Consider the following 12,635-nt stretch of genomic DNA (forward strand, 5'->3'; position numbering starts at 1 on the left):
TGTGCACAGAACACACTGAAGTCCCAATACTGAACAAGTGCAAGCAATTGTGTCAAGACTTGGTATATTGAAAAAAAAAAAAAAAAAAGAATCAGGGAGCGCTCCAGTGTGTTGATATTTGAGACTCATTTTCTTGCTTTGTTTGCACATGTGAGTCAGCATTATCAAATATACAACGACCAGGCATAACATTATGACCACTGACAGGTGAAGTGAATAACGCTGACTAACTCGTCATCACGGACAGTAAGTGAACATTTTGTCCTTCATGTGTTAGAAGCAGGAAAAATGAAAAATAAATAAATAAATAAGGATTTGAGTGAATCTGACAAGGGACAAATTGTGATGGCTAGACAACTGGGTCTGATCATCACGAAAAATGCAGCTCTTGTGTGGTGTTCCCAGAAAGTGGTCCAAGGAAGGACCCGGTGACAGGGGCATGAGTGGTCAAGGCTCATTGATGCCTGTGAGGAGCGAAGGCTGGATCACATCGTCTACTCCAACAAGCCACTGTAATTCGAGTTACTGAACCAGTTAACTCTGGTTCTGAAAGAAAGGTGTTACAGTTTGTTGCATATGTGGCTGCATAGCCACAGATCAGACAAGGTGCCAATGCTGATCCCTGTCCACCACCATCAATGCGCATTTGAGCATTGGGACTGGCTCATCGAGCAACTGAAGAAGTTGGCCCGGTCTGATGAATCACACTTTCTTTTACGTCACGTAGATGGCTGGGTGCGTGACTCACCTGGAGAACACATGGTACCAGGATGCACTACGAGAAGAAGGTAAGCGGGCGGAGGCAATGTGATGCTTTGGTTGATGTTCTGCTGGAAACCATGGGTCCATCCATGTGAATGCTTCTTTGACACCTACCACCTGCCTAAGCATTGTTGTAGATCATGTACTCCCTTTCAAACGGAATTCCCTGATGGCTGTGGCCTGAGCAGAATAATGCACAGGACTTCTGCAAACATCTTGGTGCAGATGCCAAATCACACCTTCAGGGGTCTAGTCAAGTTCATGCCTTGACTGGTCAGAAATGTTTTGTCAGCAAAAGGGGGCCCAAGACAATATTATAAAGGTCATAATGTTATGCCTGATCAGTGTACATCCACATACAGAAACATTTAGTGTGCTGGAGCTAGACCCATGTTGAGTCTGTGATTAGTAACAGGAGTCCATTCAGGCATCCCTATCTACAAAAACAACAAATGCACACTGCTACCTAAACCACATTCCAATACTGTATCCAAGCCATTCATCTGAGGTGAATCAATAGCTCCGTTAACGGTGCAGGACTGGGTTCAGTGACAGCACTTGTGCTCCCAGTGAGAGAGGAGACACAGGGACACATTCAGCATAGCAAAGCTAATCACCATTAAGGGCTTACAAGGGAAAAGTAGAGGAACAGGACATAGAGAGGGAGGGTGGGAAAGAAAGACAGCAGCAGGGAAAAAAATAGAGAGGCAGACAATAGGAGAGAGTTACAATGGGGCATCTGTTCCAGTGTTGGACAGCAAGTAAGAGCTGAGACTACAGCATACAGGTACATTGAAAGGCACTTTTTAAACCGCACTGGGTTATTTCTGACAAAATTCACCTCATTTCGTTAATGTTGAAATAAAGCAAAGGGTGTCTTAACATTTCTGGGAACAAAGGAGTCATATAAAATTTTCTGAATATTAGATTATTTTAATTAGACTTTTACGAGACACACCTGCGGGAGCATAAGGGGAGTGCTCACTTCATCAGCGGGTGGGCTGAGAAACCAGTGATCGCTTGGTAGCTCCACATCCTGTGATAAGTCGCAAAGTCGGGGTAGATTAACCCCTCATGGAGTGCCTGTTTCCCAGAGAACCTCTGACCTTGTTTCATTTCCGTGTCCAGGAAGTCGACCAACTCCGCGATCATTTCCAAGCGGATCGATCCCAGCTAAAGACTAAATACAGTATATGTTCAGTGGGGAGCAGACCAGTGACTGTCAATGAAAGTCGATGACAGCCATCCCTTGTTGGTTTGCTTTGGTCCCCAAGTCTAGTGAATCCCAAGGTGTGCCTTGTCTCACTACTCTGCTGATAAATTAATTCTTCTGCACAAAGATGTAAGCTGGACAATGCAGCATACAGCATGAATACAGTGCTGTTTTTCCTTGGTCAAGGCGGAGTCAGTTCATTAAATGTATGCACCCCCTGGGTAGCAAAACTCCCGTTTTAATATTTCTAATTGCATCTTTCAGTGTGGGTTTTTGTCACTGAGGTATCTTTCTCAGATGCTTAGCTGCAGGTTTTTTCTCTTTTCTCAGTGAACAAAACTTGACGTATTGATCTTTTGATAGTTTGCTCATATTTGCCTGATTGTGCTGTGAACAGTTGTAGACTGATCCGGTTTGAACAAAGTGTTTCAGAGTGCCATTCAATGTCTTGCCATGATTTCAGACCGAGACTTGAACAAGCCTCTGATGAGCAGATCAAATCCACCCGAGTGTGATCTGTACACTGCTTCAAATGGAAGGATACAGCTCAAGACTCTGATATACCTCTTCTACAGCTTATGTGTCAGTGAAACCTGTTTTGGGGGGGTTTGCAAATGGTTCTAAGTTGCATTCATGTTAATGCATTCTTCTCTTTTACTTTTACCCTAAGCAGTCTTGTCTTAACAGGATTTTCCAGGCAGATTTAACACTTTAATTCCTGCACATCCACCTGCACATTTTTTTGAAGTACCGTTACTCACCGGTGGACAAATTTTAAAGTGTCGCTGAACACCGGGGGGATTACAGTAATGATGATGCACTGCTGCTGTCAGCTGCAGGTTGGGGAGCAACGTAAGACCGGGGGGACCCAGGAAAACAGAGTTGTTTAGAGGAATTTGTTGGTAAAAACTAAGTTAGGTGAGATGTCATGAAGGTCTTCCAGAGAAATGCACAAATTCAAAGGGTTCAGCCCAGTCACACTTTGAATTTTGTCAATAGCGCAAACCACTGTGAGTTACGGTAACATAAATACCACGTGTTTAACCTATCACCAGCGATACGTTCTGGCTTTAAAGGGATAAATGCCGTTTTTGGCTAGCTATCAGTGACTGTCACTGCGTTTCTGAATATATTCCAGTCAAGATAAATTGCACGGTGTAGATTTAGTTTTCATTCATTTTAAAGAATATGCTTTTATACCCAGAGCTGCTTAACTGGTAATTACTGGTGGTATTGCTATACGAGTTAAACAGCTACGGGTCAACTTAGGCATCATACCGATGTTGTCTGAACTACCCGTCCTGGAAGATTTGGCAAGAAGAGACTCTGCTTTTAATGTAAATCTACAGTTATGTGATTTTGGAGCTATTTTGCCGAGATTAATATTTCCCCTCTTGTAAAAGTGGAAAGGCACAAGTCAGACACCGGAGCAAGACAGAATGTTCCTGATGTAAAACTTGGCCAAAGGCATGATTAGCTTTCTTACAAAAGGATTTCATCTGAATATGGCTTTTAAAATGATATGGCAAATCTAAAACTCCCAAAAAAAATAAAAATAAATAAAATAGAGAACTCAAGTCACATACAAAACACCAAAAAAAAAAACAGCATTTCAAACTTAAATACTGTCAAAGCCAAGAGCACAGACTTCTGATTTATTATGAACAGCTAGAGGATCATGTGACTATACCCCTTGCTGTTAGCTATCACAAAGTTTCATTTGGGTATCCAAGGGCAACCTGACCTAGAAATCCAACCAGTATGCACTGTGTACTGACTGACGTAAGTGAGGCTTTGCTCAAATGAGCCCAATGACAGATGCAGTGTGATCTCAAGCCTACAGAAAAAGCAGTCAGCCATCATATGCCTCCCTGCTCTGTATGGGCTCAACTGTTTTGTGCACCCTAATATTGCAGAAAGGGATTTTTTTTTTCCCGGCATATGCTTTAGATATTTTTGGTCAAACAGAAGAATAACTGGATGCCATCTAATTTATGGTCCCGTAAATGTTCATATAGCACTTTGCTACCTTTTGGTACGTAAAGCTTTACAGTAACACCGACATATCTACCCACTTGTTTGCACTGGCAACAGCTTGGGAAATCAAACTACTAACCCTCTGGTTTGTGTCGACCACCATAAGACTAAGAGTAAAAGTAAAACAAGAACACTGCAACTTTTTAGGTTTGGTGCAGCTTAGATAATCAGATGGTCTGTCATTAAAACTTCAGTCAACTCTTTTCAAACTGTGCTTAGTGACCAAAGTGAAAGTATTTGACCGTGAGTTCAAGCAACCCAATAGTAGATTCCTCAGATATACTGAGAGAGTCCAACATAGAAACATGCCTTAGTGTCAAAAGTAGACAGCTGAGGCAGTTATGTAGATATCATGCATCTCCTATCCCTCACTCAGAATGGACGGGAAGGATGGATTGACGTAACTCTTCTTCGAAAACTTTTTCTTTTTTTTGTCATTTCTCTTTCTGTGTCTGACCCCCCATTACTTTCTGATTGTCTGAGTATAGTGCTGTGATATGTATATTACAATAGCACAATGGAACTGAAAATCGAAACAGATTACATATGATTGGTCACCTAAGATAAAGTACTCTGAGTGTCATCTAAGGTCCCAGACAGAAATGTAAAATGCTGAAATGCTGCTGATTTAATTCGAGCTGCTCACCCTCAGTGGGAGACAGCTGCTATTTGAAATCCAGCAAGGTGTCCCAGAATAACAGCAGCCATTGTGTTGAATCTGAACAGAAAACATGAGTCGTATGATGTGGAAAGACCACGCTGCTTATTGAGGCGCCTGCCATTAATTAGACTTGACTACAACCATAATCCCCATCCACAGCGTTAAATGTGAGATGACAAAATATTACAACCTGCTCTGTAAAATGCCTGCAATCTTCCCTGCTGCAGCTCACAACCATTATAGGCCTGAAGCAGATGTGTGCATGAGAAACTAGGCAACAGCTTAGGACATAAGGTCCTACAACAGCCATGTTGAACATGTATTCGTTTTTTGGGGGGTAACCCATTACTACACATGTATGTCCAAGACACTGATTTTCATGAATCGCTGCACTGATTTATCACTGCAGAAAGAGTGAAAAGGACTAAAAATTATCCCGTCGAATTATATGTTGAATCTGCAGAATTTCCTGTCGGCTAGCCTGGACAAACACAGTGAAAACATATAAATGAAAAGACGCATTAACAATTTACTTTTGCTTCTTATTTTTGTTTAAAGGAGGTGCAGAGATTATACAAAGGTCAAGATATGTTATACCTCACAATTGTGGTTTTACAGAAAACGGTTTGTAGAAAGAGGAAAAAACCTGCAAATGTAGGTGCTGCAGCATCCGCTGACAATCTGTGCTGCAGCATCCGCTGACAATCTGTGCACGATGATGTGGGTCATATGATTCATGTGACAATATGGGTTACTGCAGCTTTAAAGATCAGGCTGCATAGGTCCACAGTAACTCCAGTTCTGTTTACCATCACTCTGCATCCCTCTATACTATCGGGCTCTGCTATATTTAATCCCTCCTCATGATAAGAACTTGTCAAGCCACAGCATCGATGGTATAGTTCTGTGGTGATCTGTTTTGCATTGGTAAAATGATCATCTTACGTGCACTTTGAAATCTAATTCTTCATTATTTTTGCAAGATAACTGGAACGTGACCAGCTGCAGTCACAGTCTACTACCTTAACCTCACCCACCGTTGTAGCTCAATCCTGCTTTCACACGCATGCTTTCAAACATGCACAAAATCACCTCACAATTAAAACATCAAAAATGATGGTAATTTGCGCTGGCTGTCAGACAGGTCTTGGTCGGAGGCGTCAGCGGCCTGTCATCATGATCTCAGCACTCTGAAACACGGCGCAGTGTGCAGCCTCTCAGCGCTCTGGCTGGATATTACTGAGCTGTTGCAGGTCTAATTAACACAATGATATCATGTGGTTGACATGGCCGTCAAACATGAACAACTTTTCGGAGCAACACAGCGAGCGGACGGTCGGACTGCAGTAGCTGAATCACAAAATTAAATACGTTGTTGTGTATTTGCTCTCCACTCTACGGTATTTGTAAATGGGTATAATGAAGCAGTTTAATACGCACATTTTGTTTTCTGTCTGCACCCATGTTTTTGCAAAATACGATGATGATATTTAATTAAAGCACGTCTCTTTCTGCTGGTAATTTGTGACAGAAGAGTTACAGGCATTAAATAACTTGCAAAGGTTATTAAAAACGTCTGAGGAGAATTATTAATAAATTGTTCCCGTATCAAGGTAACTGTAAAAACAGTAAATTCTGTTTTCATTGACCACTAGATTACCACTTTCACAGCAGTGAATATAACCACTTGTCCATCAGAAAAAAAGGTGAACTCGTTAACACTATAATAACCGGATGTTGTGCTTTAGATTAGAAAGGCACGTGCAGTCTTAAGACTTTGAGGCATAAGGACTCACAATATAAGCAGTTGGTGCTGAATCCTTTCAAATTTGTCGGAGCCAAATAGCTGCAGATGGGCCGTATACAGATTCATTACAACAAACGAAAGGCTAGCAGTGTTGTGTTGCAGCTATTATTGCTGATTTACTGCCTTTATTACCAATCTGTTTATCTCCTTATTTCATCTGCGTTTTCTCAGATCACAGCTACTTGTTACACATGCTGCTGTATTTCCTCAATGACGGCGTGTAAATTACTATTCCATGATCCAATTTTCTGACCAACAATGAGATGCATTGAACACAACACCAAACAAAAAAATGAAAAAAAAAAAACCCCAAAAAAAACAAAAGACAACCTGCATTTGCATCAAATTGGATATGCATCCACATAAAGCTGTTGGCAATGCTGTCACACTCTTCCTCTGTGGTGTCCTTATACGCTGCCCACGCTTGTCATCTTTCCAAATGACAAAATTGATCTCAGACTGACGACTAGGTGACGTGGCACACTGAATACTGCAACGGAAATTAGGTTTTTATGTAAAAACTGTGGAGGGGAAAAAAGAAGCACGGCTGTGATGTAACCGTTGTGTTGGTTAGCACTGCACTGTTTTGCTGCGGTAAAAAGCAGAAGTCATCATTCACGATACAAGACCTGGGCAGAGAGGTGAGGGTTAAGTGGTGTGTGTGTGTGTGTGTGATTCTGTTTATGTGTGCATCACCCATGTGCCATTGATCCAGCTGCACGTTCACATGTCTCAGTCTGTGTATATTCAAGGAAGCGTGCATACACAGCCCATGGGGGAGCTGCTGTGCTGTGTGGATGTGTACTCATGTGAGAGAGTCCTCTAGCATGTGTGTATTATGCAAGGGGGGCTTGTCTGAATGTCAGCCGGAACGAGCGAGAGGCTGCTGCTGCTGCCACTGGCACTGCTGTGGTCTCCACGGTAACCCATGTTAAAATGCTGCTATGCTGCTCTAAGTACACACTAAGGCAGGTTTGTGTTATGGGATGCGTAGCCACACTAATGCGTCACAGAGCAGAGGACAGATGGGAAACAGGTGCAACTGATCAGACAATACTTTCCATTTCCAGTATCTACATTAGCACTTCACTACTTCGAGCTCACTCTTTAGTCTGTCGCTCCGTTTTGGGCACTGGGGTTCTTTTCCTTCCGTACCGGCAGCTGCCTTGTTGATGTGTTATCCATTATTTTCTTTTCAGGTGCCTAATGTGATTCCTCTTTCCGCTTTTACAGGATGAGAAAGTTGTAAAACATGTTAAAAGGCTTTTCAAGTAATTAACGACATGAATGATGGCTGTAGTCAGGTTGGTGTTCGATCTAGAGGTGCAATATTGTGCATGTTAGCTTAGCGACTTGGTTTTACTGCAACAACTGAAAACGTGACAGTGCCATCAAATAATATCATCAACGTCTCAGTTTATCCTGCTATAACGAGTCAATGTGTAGATGGTAAGACAATGGGTTTATATTTAGAATAAGGTTCACTGACAAAAATGAAAGTGTTTTAATAAACTTACTACAAGGTACTACAAAATATGCTCATAACCAATTTACAAGGCATCACTATGGGTGCTTTCACACCACACTGGGAGGTCTTGTTCGGGGCGGTGTAAACTAAGCAATCGCACTCCGCTCCAGAACAAATGAACCAAGCCAAGTCCGGTACGAGTCCGAGTGTGTTTTCAGCCTGACTGCAATTGCCTGAACCGATACAACTACCATACAATTATAGAACCACTAGCAGTATTTGATCCATCTTTGGAAGAGGGCACACCCGACAGTGCCCACTCCTGACAATCCCAACTGAGTTGTCATTACCGGGTATGTGTAAATGTTGCTTTCCACAAATTCCTTGATGCTTGATCAACATGTTAAAATCTCCCTGCAACATTACGAGAAATCATCAAACTGTTTTCCAGAATGTAGTGTTAACTGAGTGTCAGAACTTTGTTTTACGGTTTGTGACATCATAATTTTGTTGGTCAAACACTGGAGGAAGAAATGCACAGGGATGAAGTTTCTGGTGCTCTGGGCTGTGCCGGGAGAAAACTGCGATGAACTGGCCTCATCTGGAGAGTGAGGCACTAGCTTCGGGAGTCCAGGCAAATGTGCTCGAAGTGGATGTGAGGCAAGTGAGAGGGGCTGCTACTCTGCTGTAGTCACGGATGAGAAGTTAACAGAGGTGGATAGACGCCCCCTCCAGATCTACCCCTACACCTGCTATCCATCCATGGCTTGGACCTTGTTAAGATCCGGACTCATCTCCCCCCTGGGCAATGGTGAAGCTGAGGAAACCGATAGAGGTGATGTGGAATTCACATTTGTTAACCTTAATGAACAACTTGCTTCACAGGGGCCTTCAAAGCGTACATGCTGAACATGATCCTGGGAGTTTCAGGAGAAAATGAAGACACCGTCTAAGTAGTTGAACATGAAGCAGTTGAGCAGAAATGGTCATTGATCAGAGCCTGAAAAACAGCCTGGGCGTTTGTTAGTCCGAAAGACTAGACACAATACGATATTCAAGTGTCCCAAGGGAGTACTGAATCCTACTCCCTGATGCAGATAAGGTGGTAGACATTCCAAACATCCAGCTTACAGAAATTTGTGGCCTGGTGGAAGGGCTCGAGGGCAGGGTCAATAAGACGTTTTTAACACTTACGTCATTAAGACCAAGGTAGTCACTGGAGGGTTGGACTGTTTTGTCCCTTTGTCCTAAAACAGAACCCTGCCCCTAGAGGGAAAAAGGAGGAGGAGATGATTCCTGCCACTAGGGAGTCACTGATGCAGTGTTTTATAGTTTCCCTTACAGGGTGCGACAGGCTGTATAGGTTGCTAGCGGGGAAAGTTGAACAAGGGACTGAGTCGATAGCACAGTCACAAGGGCAATGGGGAGGAAGGGATCTAACTCAAGACCTCAGTCGAGTCATGATAGTAAGAGAGAACTAAAGTGAGGTCTGGAGGCATAGGTGAAGAGAGCACAGGAGAGGGCGTTGGAGCCAACACTGAAAATAGGTGGTGGGAATGAGAAGATAGACTTAAACTAAGTACATAGATATGTAATCAACTATGTGGTAATATAGCAATATATACGTGAACACCTCCAAAGTGTTGAGGGTCGATTCTGTTGAATGAATTCAGCATTCTTAAACAATTGGCCAAGTGACAATTTAAGTCTGGATGGAAAAAATTGCTTCCCCATTATCAAGACTCCTTTATGATAATAAGTGTGGAAATTAAAGTAACTGCATATAAAATAGTTAAGCAAAATAAGCTCGTTATTAAACTCAGAACCGAGTGTTTTCTGTCAGATCAATGGAATTTTACAGCTTCAAAAATACGAGGCACACAAAAACAACTTTTTCAGATATTTTGCTCTAAAATAACTGCATTCTATCATGAGCCTTTTTCTTTATATAAAAAGGTTACAATTTACCACATAATATTGTGTAGCTGTGGACCATGGGTTCTCCTTTTTTTGTGTGTGACCCTTAAGATAGAGACTGACATCGGCTGCTTTGTAATTAACTTGCATTCCTCTGTAGAGATCTTGCAACAAAACGCTTGCCTTAATTCTGCGGCATAGTGAGAAGAGAGTGTGGGATGATGAGTTCTGTGGCAGTTTAGTCTGTCTTGTCAAGGTTATTAAAGAACTCACTCGAACACGAACACACACACGCACGCAATAATAAAAGCGACCATACTCGACACAACACAGCATGGTGAATAATAAGGTCTTGGTAAAGAACTGAAACAAATTGGGGAATAGCCAGCAGTCCTGCGGTACATCAAAGAAAACACGCCAAAATTCTCCCAACTCTGCTGGAAACGCAGGTACACCGTGATATCTTCAAAAGAAATGGATTCAAACAATGCCTGTTGTGACCACAGGGTATTGTCCGCGCCACCAAATGACAAATATTAATTTTCGTCAAACAATTTGCCCTCTATATCTCATTCTCTCCTGCTGTGTGTGTGTCTGTTTCTCTTGGCCTTTCCTCGGCTGTGGGCCCCTGGGATTCAATGGGCTGCTATTTGAGGCCCAGGACCTAGTTTCACTGCTACCATGGGCCCTGTCTTAGATGCACAGTGTATAAAAGAAAAGAATGAGACAGTGGGAGAGTGAGACTGGGCTGAAATTAAATTTTGAGCAGCACAATTTTCAAGGAAGCTCTCACTGGAACTCGCCATGTCAAAATCAGGTCAATCAATTTAGAAAGGAAAGTCTCTCTTTTATTTTTTTTCTTTCAAAAACATGAACGTGACCTGTGTGATGAGTTTGCTGACCTGTCCTGGGTGTTTCCTTGTCTTCTGCCTCGATGAAAGCTGGGAGACAACTCCAAGTCCTGTGTTTCTCTGCAAGGGAGTGACAGAATAAATGAATGAATGAACAAGTCTCCACTTGAATGCTTATGAAGATGTGGGATCTGTAAAATATTGATGAGTGGCTTTATCCATCTACTTCATTAAATAGGTGTTTTGTCCTTTGAATCTGAGCTGCAGGTCTCCATTATTTAACATGCTCCTCCACACAAGTAGGGACCAAGAAAGGAGGTAGTAGACATTCACTGTAGGTTGCTTTAGTAAAGGAGCCTTCTATTTACTGCAGAGCATGGATAACTCCACCAGGGGGCATTTATCAAATAGCATGCAACAGATTTTTAGGTAACTCTTGATTGTGTGGGGTGTGCAGAGGTCGCAGAAATTCAAATATGTTTGGCATCATAGGGTAAAAGCAGCAACCCCACACTTCTGGAAGATAAACGTAGCATCTGGAATAACAACTTGCTGCGGTTCTACAGTCAATTCCAGACTGACATGCTATTTTTTTCTGCTGGATGCCTCGTTCTGCTGGCACTGGAAATAGGAGTTTTAATTGGTGCGGTGGAGAATGACTCATCAGGCCCACAATGGTTGTGAAGAACCAAAATCTGAGCATTTGCACAGGACTTTATTTATAGGGTTGATAACATACAAAAAAAAGTGTTGCTTAACAGGATGACGCAAGCTCAAATACAGCCTAGGCAGGCTGCTCAAATTGGAAAATATGTTTGAGCTCACCCAAAACCTAATGTGTGCAACTGTGACATCACGATGCCTTTCAAAGCCAGTCTGATCCAACAGGAAGTCAACGTAGAGGCGTCGCAGCTAAGCAACGGAGTACCTCTCTGCAATCTCTCATTTAGAATATACTTTATCAGTTATTATCGGTGTGGACAATAGATTATGTTCCTAGAGTCTACTCTCTATATTATAAGATAATGTTTTATCAACATTCATGTCCTTTCATGGATAAAGGAAATTATTCCATTAAAACCAATGTGTAATTCCAAGGGTTACTTTAGTACAACACAGAACAAGCCTCATTTTATTTATTCATTTTTATTGCATAAAAAGTCCAATTTAATATTGGATGAAGTTTTTATTGAATGTTCCAGAAAGGTGTTGCTTTATTTATTGCCTATCAAACAATAAAACAAATAGAAACTTTGTCGACTAATTCAGCTTTGGGATACCACCATCTTTACTCTGGAGTGTCCAGCACAGTGCTACAAATGACTTGCAGTGTTAATAGAATAACAATGTGTTGGATTATCAGCCCAGTGTAGTCACACTCATAAATATATGAGAACTTGCATCCAAATACATTAATGTTAACTTGACACATACAGCTGTAATGTAAAACAAGCACCATAGCACCGCAACCGGAGAACGATTAAAGATTTTCTGAGACGGCTACATCCAAGACGTCATAAAACACCTAAGTAACAGCAGATAATATTATAAATCCATTTATCATATTGTCTTCCCCAATTTATTTTCTCATTTCTCTTCAGTCATTACAAAGCAATCTTGAATTTGTCCTCAGTCATGACCCAACGGCGGATTTGCATGAGCGACAGCGCAAACTCCGTGCTCCTTTCAATCTCTGCGACTGCTTAGCGCTGTAATTGTGCCACTGTCGTGCAGTCTGGGAGCTTTCTGAATGAGCGGACGGGTGGAAAACAAGCCCATTTCTATTCTGTGACATTAATAATTTGCCACGCCGAGAACAGTTTCATTATTTAAAATAAATAAATAAAGAAATGAATAAATACAGCCGAGGATGACACGCACTCGTGGCAGAGGAAGAAAGGAACAAGTACACGAGAGGG

The 12,635-nt window shown here is 42.0% G+C and overlaps 1 long non-coding RNA gene across 1 annotated transcript in view; it reads right to left on the reverse strand.

Moving 5' to 3' along the window:
• Positions 1-10,766: 10,766 nt before the first annotated feature.
• The window catches only part of LOC125009706, a 42,329-nt gene continuing 40,460 nt past the window's right edge, over positions 10,767-12,635 (reverse strand). The window contains exon 3 of the long non-coding RNA XR_007112973.1: positions 10,767-10,836. This is a non-coding gene — a long non-coding RNA (uncharacterized LOC125009706). The remainder of the gene's footprint in view (positions 10,837-12,635) is intronic.

The sequence above is a fragment of the Mugil cephalus genome, chromosome 6 (genome assembly GCF_022458985.1).
Source record: "Mugil cephalus isolate CIBA_MC_2020 chromosome 6, CIBA_Mcephalus_1.1, whole genome shotgun sequence".
In the NCBI taxonomy this organism is placed as follows: Eukaryota; Metazoa; Chordata; class Actinopteri; order Mugiliformes; family Mugilidae; genus Mugil; species Mugil cephalus.